The following is a 12,721-nucleotide window of genomic DNA, read 5'->3' as shown; positions in this document are numbered from 1 at the left end:
TTTTGGTGACGCAAATCACCGGAATTCCGGCGCCTCGTTCAAAAGGTCACCGACTTCCGCGTTAATTAAAATTCATTTGCATATTTGCATTAACTGATGCCTTTACCCTAAGCACACTCAGGCTATACATTTACATTCCTGAACTCGACTGCCTTCAGCTGTGAAGACTGAGAGTTAAAGGGTTAGTTCACCCAAAAATGAAGTTTCTGTCATTAATTACTCTCCCTCATGTCGTTCCACACCTGTAAGACCTTCATTCATCTTCAGAACACAAATTAAGATATTTTTGATGAAATCTGAGTGTTCTGAGCAACAAATTTACGGTCTGTTAATCACTACATCTGGAAAGCTGTTTACAAACATTTAAGATGTCAGTTTTACATACATTCTAAATCATGAACATCGTAAAGGCATCTTCTAAATGACATCTGACAGGAAACCAATGTGAGGAAACACTCTAAAAAATACATCTTCCAGATGTTAACACACGTCAAATAGACGTCTCCGAGATGTACGTGTGCCATCAGGGTCCAGAAATGTAGTACAAACATCGTTAAAATAGTTCATGTGACTGCAGTGGTTCAACCTTAATATTATAAAGCGGCGAAAATACTTTTTGTGTGCAAAAACAAAACAAAAATAACTACTTTATTCAACGATCTCTTCTCTCCCCCATCTTTCTGCTATGCTGTATACGTCCAACGCTTCCAGGTTCATCAGAACGCATTTCATTTTGGGGTGAAGTGACCCCTTCAAGGATTAGTTCACTTTCAAATTAAAATTTCCTGATAATTTACTCACCCTCATGTCATCCAAGATGTTCATGTCTTTCTTTCTTCAGTGGAAAAGAAATGAAGGTTTTTGATGAAAACATTCCAGGATTATTCTCCTTATAGTGGACTTCACTGGCCCCCAGATGGTTGAAGGTCAAAATTACAGTTTCAGTGCAGCTTCAAAGAGCTTTAAACGATACCAGACGAGGAATAAGAGTCTTTTCTAGTGAAACGAGAAGTCATTTTCGAAATACAACTGTATATGCTTTATAAACACAAATGATCACATTGCACGTGCTTCCACTTTCCGTATTCTTCAAAAAGCTTACGCTGAATGTCCTACACTTTCCCTATTCTACTTGTGAAACAAACGCGGCGCCAGTTTAGTTTTTTTCCATAAGTTGAATAGTGAAGGCGAATGCAGCATGACGTAGCGTAAGCTTTGAGAACTGCAAGAGGTTTACACTTTCTGCGTACGTTGAATACAAAAGGCAGTCTGGCCAAAGCTCGATATTCAACTTGTTAAATATGGATATTTTTTCTTACACAAATGCATCGCTTCGCTTCAGAAGGCCTTTATTAACCCTCCGGAGCCGTGTGGAGTATGATTATGATGCATGGATGTGGATGGAGACACGTTTTTCAGCTCATACTCGTGAACCCTGTTCACTGCCATTATAAAGCTCGGACGCGTCAGGATATTTATTAATATTTCTTCAATTGTGTTCATCAGAAAGAAAGTCATATACACCTAGGATGGCTTGAGGGTGAGTAAAGCTTGGGCTAATTTTCAATTTTCAAACTGAACTAATCCTTTAAAGAAAAGAAAATATTCCAATCAAATATGCAATGAAACATCAGTTAAATACAAAAAAATTTTTTACAAAACTATACAATTTAACAAAAGTGAGTTTCCTCTCTTAACACCAAATCCAAAATCCTACATTACCCATAATTCCTAAATGAACGTGTATGGGCCATTCTACAGATGTAATGATTTGCTGGTGTTAGTTGTTGGAAGCACTGAGCGACAACGATAGAAGATCCAAATGCAGTTTATTGGTAGCACAATCCAAAGTCATAGTCTGTTAAACAGACAGAAGGGCAGAGCACAGTAAATCAGTCCAATCAAACAAACAATTCCAGAGGGTGAGACAGGAACAAGAAAACCAGGATACAGGCAGTGTATCCATGGGAAACACTCAGTAATTCTGTACAAGACAAGACTTCACAATGAGACAAACAACTGAACTGGGTTATATAGGGAGAAAGACACAGGGATAATGAGGTGCTTTTTGCGAGCCACAAAGGAAACAACGTGCAACAGAAATTACTTAACACTATCCACACAAATTAAATAAGCTCACAATTATTAAAATTAACCAATCCTTAAATGACTGGAAAACACAAATACAAATATCTGAATTGGCATTTTATAACTTATCACACCAATCATGTGCAGGCTTAAACATCACATTTTCACTCCAAATTCCCTCAAGGTTAGTGAGAAAGAAAAACAGCAATCATATTTTCAGTCCCAGGATGATCCTTGACTGTAAAACGAAGAAGATTGAATTTGTGTCTTTCATTCTGTATGTAACGAAATGAAAGACAAAATAAAATTACTACTTATCAGATTGTATTTTACTAACGTCTACACCTACCCCAACCCCAACCCTAGGCTTACAATAATGCAAATACAGTAATTAAATTATGCAATATTGATGTGCGCATGCCCAGTGGCTATAGCTGTAGCTAGCTCCACTAGTGGAGGTGATGTATTTCCGGGCTTGAGTGGAGCTCCACACACCCCTTAAGTCCTCCGCCAGACCCAATTGGAAAAGAAAGGGATATGGGACACTTATAGATATGGGGACACCTACAGGCGACTAGGGTAAACTATGATTTAAGTCGGCCATTTTCTCCTCAGTCGCATGTAAGCTGTTGAGGAGAATGTTACGTGACTGGATGAGCTGTATATCACGTCTTTTTGGAGTCATTTCATATATTCCAGTAAACGAGCTCAGCCTACGTGTGGTCCTTTCCGGAAGGGTCGAAAGAAAGAACCAGAAAATGGGGTTACATTGGTGCCGTGATTCCCGTTTGTGATCAACGCTAAGCCGATCTCTGGGGAAACGGCGAGGCCTACAGCGGAGAGCAGCGAGGACGTCGTGTGCTTCATTCGTTCGAGTGGACTGCGGTTGCCATATTCTCCAGTTAAAGACACTTTTTTTCCCCAAGGAACTTTGGAAAGGGAAAAGAAAAAACGTTGGACTGCAGATAAGTAAAGAAAATTGAACGACAGTTTTGTTTTGATTAATCTGACTTTTGAGTTTAGTTCTAGAACGTTTGGAGTATTTTACATTTGAAAAAAACTTCTGAGGGTGGTTCAGATCATTCTTTTCTTGGGATTGGACGGGGTAAATACCTGATGCAGTTTTCTGATAACAAGCCAGGGTTGGGTGAATTCAGCTATAAGACTGACATTCATGCTGGTAATGGGGGAAATTATATGGCTCATGATGTACACAAGACTCTCCCCCTTCTACTCTGAAGCCATGTAATGTGGAAAGTTCTAGCAATCAAGATGTCAGTGAATTTGGTGCTTTAGTTAAAGAATTGGGTCGACAAATTGATGACTCAGTTACAGCCAGACTTTTGTCAGGGGGTGAATTTGCCAGAACCAATAATGGTAATACCGCCACAGGCCCTCAGTGTGCTTATCTTGATTTGTCACAGTTGAATGTCATTCTGAAATCAGATGAAAAAGACCCTCCAGTGTTTAGGGGGGATGGTTTGTGGTTTGATGGTGATGTGACATTCAAGAATGGGTTGATATGATGCAAGTTTACCTGCAAAAGAGAAATGTCATAGTTACTGAACAGGCTGATGAGATTTTTAGTCATCTAATGGGCAGGGCCAAAGACATTGTGAAAGTAGACCTACACAGCAACCCTGCGGTTGACTGCACGAATCACCCTGAGGTTTTATACAGCGTACTTCAGTGAGGTGTCCTACTCCAGCCTGCCACTCGCAGACTTTTACAGTACATTGCCTAAATATGGTGAAAATCCTGTTGACAACTGGCTTTGCCTTTATAAATCAACAGATATAGCTGGGGAGTGTCTCAGAGGGCAGGGCAGAAGAATGGACAATTTAAATTCTGAAGTTGCAATGCTGTTTGTGAGAAATTGCCCAGACCATGATCTAGCACGCACTTTTAAAGTACGGCTGTTAGAATGCTGGACTGTGAAAGATGTTCAAGAGCTTCTAGACAGTTTACAATGTGAGCTTAAGCTAAGAACGAGCACCAACGCCTACCCAGTCAGCCAAAATGCACACATGACCATACAGAGCTTGGAAATTCTAACGTTGTTTCTGAGTCTACATTAATGTGTCTCAAGCATGGGAACAACAGGCCTGGTGAATCTAATCAGGGTGCAAAGGATCACTCCAGTCTGAATCTGTCATGATCACCAGTTGGAGTGCCCTAGATAGCCACTAGAGGGCACTCCAACCCGGACTGTTCCTCACCTCATTTGTGAACTGCATTTCCCATAACCCACTTCCCGGACTCATTATCCCGTTTATTGCACCCAGCTTGTGGTTTGTTGTATTTTGTGTTACATGCACTTTGTACTTCTGGCTTTCTGTTTTGTGGACTGTTACTGTGGAGTTTGACCCTTGCCTGTTTCTGGAAATACAACTTTGGATTATCCCATTAAAGCCACGCTTGGATCTTACCATCTTGTCTCTGTGCAATCTGTGACAGAATCGGATGGCTGACATGCTGGCTCAGCTGATTGAAGTGTTGAAGGCAAAGGAGGAGAGTAAACCTGAGTATATATCTTCTGGGAGAGTGCGTAGAAGGAACACAGCTGGACCAAGGAACTGTAAGATTTGTGGCGACACAATGCACACTACATTCAACCACTGCAGATCTGATCATTGGATCATTTAGATGTCACGGTGCTGGTCACTCCAAACATGACTGCACAGCGAAATTCCCAAATTTGACTTCCGCATTAATTCCACCGAACAGTCAGGGAAACACATTCGGCAGGGGGGTGTGTCTGTGATGTTGAAAATTCCCTCAAAGTTGATACAGCTTTGTTCAGGTCCTTTAAGAACATATGTCCTGACTCCCAGAAAGTCGTCTTTCAAAATACACAACACGTTGAATGCTCAGATACACTTTTCAACACACCTATTCGTATTAATGATTCACTCACTGTCAGTGCAATGTTGGACACCGGCTCTATGGCCTGTACATTAAATGATTCAGTTGTCAGTAAATTAAGGGAACATGGTGCTTTGGATACTGTTAATGAAGAAGATACAGACGTTGTCTTAATTGGTTTCCAGGAACGCATTCATTCCGATCAGGGGGCTAATTTCTGTAGCGATCTCATTAGGCATTTGCTTGATTTTTCTGGTGTTAAGAAGTCACAAACAACAATATATCATCCTATGGACAACGGAATCACAGAAAGATTTAATTGAACATTGGGAAACATGATCAGAGTCCTTGAACCACGACCAAAGCAAAATTGGCCTTGGATGCTCCATACATTAACATTCATGTACAACTGCACGGTGCAGGAGACTATGGGGTACCCTTCCTTCTATCTAATGTTCTGTCGCACCCCGAGACTGCCAATTGATGTTGTTTTCAAAAGCATACTGTGATGTAATGATTCGAACGACTCTCTTTCCAAGTACGTAGAGTCCCTGAGTAAGGATTTGAGGGATGCTCTTGCTGTTACAGAGTCTGACACTTCAAAAGAACAGTCTCATCAATCCCACATGTACAATCGCAAAAATAAGGGTGTGAAAATTGAAGTTGGCGACAGGGTCCTATTAGCCAATAAAAGTGAACGAGGCAAGCGCAAACTTTCAGACAAGTGGGAAAATGTGGTATATACTGTAGTTTTTTGTGATCCTAAAACCCACATTTACAAGATTAAACATCCTGTATCTGGTCAGTTAAAGGTGGTGCACAGAAACCTTCTTTTGTGTGTAAATTTCCTCCCTTTGAGTGACATTATGGGAAAAAATGATGACAAGAGTGTATTTTCTGTAGATGATGATATTTCCGATAACTGTTCTGTATCCTCTGATGATTCTGTACCTGATGGTGTAGGCCCATCATGGCTGACGATGAACCTCAGAAGGTTGAGTCAGGTAATGTTCATGACTCAGCTGCAGTTGTTGATGTTCCATCACAAAGTGTGGTCCCTGGAAATGTTTCTCCAGATCACCCGGTCTGTCAGGGAAGTCCTGAAGAAAGTAATGTCTGTCATTCTGATGCTGATGGTATAGTTGATGGTACAGAGTTACCGGGTCAAAGTTTGGCAGATTGTTGAAACCAGTGAATTGCCTTATTTCTTCTATGAATCAACACACTTTGTTTCATAACAGAAAGCAAACTCTGGGTAAATGGTCTATTTCAGTTCTTAGTCTGAAGTATTGAAGTATTAAGTGTATGATGTCAATCTGTGTGTGTGTAGGAACTGCAGAGATGAAATGTAAAAGGCACTTTATTTGGGTCATGATTAAGGAGGAGTGATATATGCGCAGCACTTTTTCCTGTCAGTTCTTTATATGTTTATTACTGATCAAAAGCGTTATGCTAAGAATGGCAATTCCAGTTTGTTTCTGTGTTTTTGAAAAAAACAAAAGTTTTGTTTATGTTTTGGTTTTAATGTTAACCACATTTTGGCAAATTCAGTGGGGGAGAATGTAAGAAAATTGTAATGAATTGTGCCAAAATGTTTGCTCATTTTGTAAAATAATTCTAAAATATTAATTGAATAGAATGTATTAAGTGCATCTAAAAGAAAGGGATATGGGACACCTATAGGGACACCTACAGGCGTAAACTATGATTTGAGTCGGCCATTTTCTCCTCAGTCGCATGTAAGCTGTTGAGGAGAATGTTACGGGATGAGCTGTATATCACGTCTTTTTGGAGTCATTTCATATATTCCAGTAAACGAGATGAGTGAGCTCAGTCTATGTGTGGTCCTTTCCAGAAGGGTCGAAAGAAAGAACCAGAAAAGGGGGTTACACATACATCAATTTAAGTGCTTTACGATCCGTCTCAAGTGCAAAGCTACGACCAAGCAAATAATATCAAGAGCCCATTTTAATGCTAGACATTCCTTTTCTATCTCAGAATACCTTCTATCATGGGGATATAACCAGTGTTGGGCAAAGTTACTCCCTTAAAGTAACTAATTGTGCTACTCATTTACTTTTTATTGAAAGTAATGCATTACATTAATTTTGCATTACTTTTTCTCACCTGGACTGGGCTTGCTTGTAAAAGTTCTATTTTTAACAAATGTAAAGACCTTTTACACCATAAGTGAAATGAATAAGCCTGAGGCTGAAGGAAATGCAGATTCACCCCTGTACAGTAGAGGGCGCAGCTCAAACAAACCATTCGAACAAATGCAGAGGAAAGTTCAACACTCTTACTTCAGCAATAAAAACAACAAAATGAAACACAAATGTGTATAATGAAAGTCATTTTGCTTATTAGTATGGTTGAATTGGATTATCGAAGGTCAGCAGGAAAGATATTGGTTAATAAAGTGAGATTAAATACATAAAGTATATTTGTGTATTTTAATATATTTAACTGTTGCAGTTTGCATTTCACTATTATTCATATTGAGGAATGATGAGTGTGTTATTGTGAGATGAGTAAATGCCCCCATCATGTTCACACACAACACCTCTGAACTTACTATTCTTTCAACATGAGGACAGGAGAACTGTCAGTCAATGAATGGGAAAACAAAGTAACTTATGTTACTTATTTGAAAAACTGACTCGGATATTTTGTAAATTTAAAAGAAATGCTTTACTAGTTACTTGGTAACAGTAATCTGATTACATCACTTGTAATGCGTTTCCCCAACACTGCTCTAGTCACTCTTAGAGAAAAAGGTTCAATGAGGTTCTACAAAGAACCGATCTTGACTGATGGTTCCAAATAAGTCATGGCATAATACTTTCATGTTTAAGGGGTTATTTAAGTTTTTTTCTGTTTATGAGCTGCTTAATCCATGAAATGTAATTCAAATTAAAAATGAATTAAAACAAAATTATTCATTAAAAACGAATTTCATGGCATGATTCTATATATGGAGCTCATATAGAAGCTTTTCTTCTAGAGTGGTCCATTGAAGTTGATTGGGACAAGTCTCTGTTGAGTTGAGAAGTATGGAATAAACATCCAATACCATCTGACCAATAAAGAGGATTTAACATGCTTTCTGGTTACTGTAAGACTGAATGTCGATTAATAAGGCCATTCATTGGATTTACATTCATTCACTCCACTATAGCATATCTGTACATAATTCTGTCTACTGTGCATTATTACTGCATTATATTGTATTATATTTCATTCTATTGCCTATTTATTACTATTATTCTGTTATATTCCTTTTTATCCCCATGTAGTATGTCTGTACACTGGAAACTCCTATCAACAAGACAATAAGGTCATTATAAAGCATTTAAAAGGCATTAAAGATCTGATTCTGATAGTCTCAGGTTTAGACAGACACACTTTACTGGATAAATCATCAGAGCAGCGTTAGTGTTTTCATGGATTCTTAGTTTGTTTTCCCCTGTTTCCGTCACTCCTCTGTTACCATGGTTAATGATTAAGTTAACCCATAAGTTTAATTTAAGTTTGTTGGTATAAATTAATGTAATGGTTGATACAGCAATATTAAATAATATTTTTGACCAGTTAATTTAGATGTTGTTCATTTTTTTCAGTGTAGGCAGCTGCAAACTTTCCAAGTTCATTCAAAACAGAATTCAGAAACCAAACCAAATGGAAACAAAACCTTCCAGTGCTCAAATCAACACAAAAGAGTGGACTATATTTCTCAGTGAACCTGCGCGAGAAATTCAACACTTAGAGTAGATCCACACCTAGACTATAGATTTCAAACTATTTGGCCAAGACCAGAGACAGGCTGTACAAGGGACATATTAATGACTGGCAAGACACCCATGCTTTTCATGCATATGCTGGATGTTTGTGCAGTTAGGAGTATGTTCATCGGAAAGACTTTGAAGACGTGACAGTCAGCAGTTCTGCAGGTGAAGCGTTGAACTTCAAAGTAGGGTACGACAGGAAAAGAGCTGTGCTGCAAGCATAAGGTTTCCTGCAGTTTATCATCAGATCTTTCTGAGGTGAAGATGCACTGTCTCACATATATACATAAATATGAGAACTGCAACAAAAACGGAGATAACAGACCAGAAAGGCATCAGCAGTGATTATCTCACCACAACTACAGTGTGAAAACACCACTGTTATATATATAATCTTGGTTAAACCATTAGATTTTATCATCAATGACTTCTATAAAATATCATACATTAAGTCTGTTATCCTTAACATACGAATAATTGGTTTTGCTTGAGGGAATGAGGCAACAAGCTGGTGTATATCATTCAAAAGTTTGGGCTAAGACTTTTTTTTAAAGAAATTCATTTTATTCAGCAAAGATGCATGATCAAACATGACATTAAATGCAAAATCATGTCAGGGTGTCCATGCTGACCCCTGTCCACCACCGAAAGAGCCAACAGTGGACACGAGAGCATCAGAACTGGACCACGGAGCAATGGAAGAAGGTGGCCTGGTCTGATGAATCACATTTCTTTTACATCATGTGGATGGCCGTGTGCGTGTGCGTTGCTTACCTGGGGAACACATGGCACCAGGATGCACTATGGGAAGAAGTACCACGTACCACCTACCTAAGCATTGTTGCAGACCATGTACACCCTTTCATGGGAACGGTATTCCCTGGTGGCTGTGGACTCTTTCAGCAGGATAATGCTCCTGCCACAAAGCAGAAATTGTTCAGGAATGGTGTGAGGAGCACAACAACGAGTTTGAGGTGTTGACTTGTCCTCCAAATTCCCCAGATCTCAATCCAATCGAGCATCTGTGGGATGTGCTGAACAAACAAGTCCGATCCATGGAGGCTCCACCTCACAACTTACAGGACTTAAAGGATCTGCTGCTAACATCTTGGTGCAGATACCACAGCATACCTTCAATTCATTGTTATGCCTTTAGAAAGTATAATGCATTAAACACTTGACAAACAACCATTTTCAGAGGGATCAAGGTGTCTGAAAATATTATAATGCATTTTAACTTTGGTTACAATTATTTATGAAAAGACATAATACGTTATAACATGCATTATGAATACCTTTATAATGCATTATACATAAAGGCTTTAAGTGAAGTGTAACCAAAAAGGGTTACATCAATGACCCAAAATCCATTAATGAACATTCATGCATGTTCTCAATGACTCACTGCATGCCTAGAGAAATGTGCAAACGTGTGTTTACTAACAAGCTGAAATAGCAGGTATATGAGAGAGTTGGTCAGGCTTCTGTCAGGATATTATTCACACAAGCCTCACCCACAAAGATTTCTCTTTGAGATGACACCTAGATAACATAACAACTGTGCCCGAGAGATCATTATCACCACGAGAGAATGAGATTTATGCTCTATCTGCGTAAAACTAGACTTGCAGTAGCTGAAGGAAACAGCAGTGTTTGTGAAAGAGTGTAAATGGAGGTTTTAAGCTTTATTCGTGCGAAAATTAAATGCTGCATCAGTTCGTTTCTTGTGCCCAGGCTGCTGCATTCAAGAATGAAGACATGATCAGAATAGCATACAAAACTTCTTTAAATATTCATTACATTTTTTTTTTTTTTTTTTTTTTTTACACAAAAGTAAACTAAATAATAAATGCATAATGCATACTGTTCCACATGCCATTTCTAAAAAGAGTTGTATGTGTACACTGTAACAGTGTTAATATACCATCCTGAACAGTCGCTCTGCACTGTAAAGGAAAACAGCTATAAATAGTTAAACATTTGCAGAGAGTTCACAGTTCAGTATGCAGTATCAATAAGAGTTGATGGAGTCTGTATGTTAAGCAGTTCAGATAGTAACTGCCGTTTACTCAGGGTTAGTGGTTTAGAACAAATCCTCACCATAATTCTTGAGGAATGCAAACACACGAACAGACAAGACACACAGAGCTTGTGTTTCACTCAGGTGCCTGAGGGTGTGTGAGCTTTCTGAGAATGGGTGTGAAAGACAATCTGAATAACCTGTCTGGCAGGTGTGTGTGTCAAATGCTTCGTCTCCTACATTTATTTCTCTCATTACTGTTATTCACTGTTCTAACATGAAGATGCTGTTTTCCACTATTTTTGCGATCACTATTGCTCAATCCGGAAGTATTAGCATGTTACTCGTAATGAATATTACCTCAAATCTTGCGGCTTGTCGAGGAGAAGTGTGTTAAAGCACTAAAGTTGAGACGGCGTGTGGTACAGTCAATTTAGCAAACATTCTGTGCGGCAAAAAAATAAAAAATAAAAAAATCACAAATCGGCAAATTTTTGGTTCTCTCATTAAAAAACGCTGGATGGAAATGACAAAATAAGCGTTAATTGTAAAAATGTGCATAAAAAGAAAACGTATGCACTCAATTGAGGAAGATACTTTTTTTATCCAATAAGAATATGCACATAAACTACGATGGAAACGCATTTACTGAATAAATCCCTCAAAACCCTCGTGTGACTTTCCCTCAGCAGAGGCTGTGATTGGATAACTGCACTAACCAGTGGACCAATCACATCGCAGCATCTCAAATGTTGGTTAGGTGGTTCTGAAACGTCTGAATCAAAGTCTGTCATCAGAATGATTTGGTTTAATTCCTCCAGAAGCGTCTCACACGATTGTGTTCCCAAACACCAGCATCCGAACGCAAGATCACATCTTGTCTGTCATTTATGATGGAGGAAAAAGGAGTTTTTTTCCCCTGATTGCAGCAACTTTCATTTTCATTACTGATATTTTGCACCAATTTCCCAGGAAGTGACGATTTTATTCTCTTGAACACATGGAATGGAAATTATGCTTTATTTGCAAATGTTTTATGCATTATTACAATTCTCCGCATAATTTAAAATTTAAAAGTCAAACAACTTTGGATGGAAAGAATAGTTACTGTCATAACCCCGGTTCTTTAAAACAGAGTAAAAAGATACACCTAAGAGTAGGGCATACACCTCCGACATCTGTAGAAGCATCCAATTGCACCAAGTCTAGCTTGACAGACAGGAGCACATGCCCAAGGACAGGTAAGGGACAGCCACTTACCTGAGTGTATAAAGGAGCTGCACGCACCACCTTTCCTCAGTGAACATATTTGCTTCTTGTGCAGCATGATGAATCTCTCCACTCGATGTTTCAGAAAACTGGAGGTACAACAGTAACCTATTGTTCTCTTTCATCATGTCGTGTTCGAGATCCACCTATAGGAGATATAGACAACTCCCTAGTTGCCCAATACATTCACAATGAGGCCCTGAAAGCCAGAGGACAATCACCTGTAAAGGAGGTGCTTGACGTGTCCCACAGTAATGAGCCTGGTAACACCTCACAAAGGTGGGTGTGCTACATGGGCAGAGATGTAGATGGGAAGTAGTAATATCCATACATCATGAAACCTGGCAAAGCATGCAAAATTAGAATAGTGCCAGGCAAGGGTATGGAAATATGCTTGGTGACATGAAATGAGCAAAGCTTGACAGCTCAGGCTCACAGAGGAGTAGGGGCTAGAGCATGAGGCTATGGAAATCCCACCTCCCAGGACAGAATGAGCTACCAGTGTTCTGGTAACATCAAGCCGTATCTGACAAATGCGTGAAAGGAAGCCCAACTTGCGGAACAAATGTCTTGCAATGAGATTCTCCTAAAAAGAGCCGGAGAGGGAGCCATGCCGCTAGTGGAGTGTGCTCTGATGCCCCCAGGAGGCTGCACTCCCTTAGATTCATATGCCAAAGATATAGCTTCCACAAGC

The sequence above is a fragment of the Megalobrama amblycephala genome, linkage group LG12, assembly GCF_018812025.1.
Source record: "Megalobrama amblycephala isolate DHTTF-2021 linkage group LG12, ASM1881202v1, whole genome shotgun sequence".
Taxonomy (NCBI): domain Eukaryota; kingdom Metazoa; phylum Chordata; class Actinopteri; order Cypriniformes; family Xenocyprididae; genus Megalobrama; species Megalobrama amblycephala.
Note: the sequence above shows the minus strand (reverse complement) of the source record.